Genomic DNA, 840 nt, shown 5'->3' on the forward strand with positions numbered 1-840 from the left:
GTTAGGAGGAAACAGAGAAAGTTCCCATAAGGTAGAAATCTGCCTGTTAAAGTGTCTGAGTCTATTCAGTGGACTAGTTGCTGTTTTTATTCCCCATAGCAACTGTGAACACATTTCTTGTTCATGGCCACCACTTCTATTTTTAAGCACTTCCCAAGGTCCTCATGGTTGCTGAGGATCATTCCGCACTTCTGCTTTTTAAAAATATTTTTATTGATGTATAGTTGATTTATTGGTACAATGTTGTATTAGTTTCAGGTGTACAGCACAGTGATTCATGTATACATACATATGTGTGTGAATATATATATGTGTGTGTGTATGTATATATATTTCAGATTCTTTTCCTTATAGATTATTACACTATATTGATTATACTTCTCTGTGCTATACAGTAGGTCCTTGTTGGTTATCTACTTTATATATAGTAGTGTGTATATGTTAATCCCAACCTCATACTTTATTCTTTTTCCTCCCCCACCTTTGTCCTTGGTAACCATAAGTTTGTTTTAAAAATATGGAACACTTCATGAATTTGTATGTCATCCTTGGGCAGGGGCCTTGCTGATCTTCTCTGTTCAGTTCAGTCACTCAGTCGTGTCCAACTCTTTGTGACCCCATGGACTGCATCATGCCAAGCCTCCCTGTCCATCACCAATTCCTGGAGTTTACTTAAACTCATGTCCATTGAGTTGGTGATGCCATCCAACCATCTCATCTTCTGTCATCCCCTTCTCCTCCCGCCTTCAATCTTTTGCAGCATCTCGCTCCTTTCAAATGAGTCATATCTTCTCTGTATTGTTCCAATTTTCGTATATATGCTGTCAAAGCAAGCACCAC

General features: G+C 38.5%; 1 pseudogene; it reads right to left on the minus strand.

The window, feature by feature from the left end:
• Window positions 1-511: 511 nt before the first annotated feature.
• Window positions 512-625, minus strand: LOC129561369 (U6 spliceosomal RNA; annotated as a pseudogene).
• Window positions 626-840: the final 215 nt, after the last annotated feature.

Source organism: Moschus berezovskii, chromosome 10, assembly GCF_049115385.1.
Source record: "Moschus berezovskii isolate FMDL1 chromosome 10, NW_MosBer_1.0, whole genome shotgun sequence".
Classification (NCBI taxonomy): Eukaryota; Metazoa; Chordata; class Mammalia; order Artiodactyla; family Moschidae; genus Moschus; species Moschus berezovskii.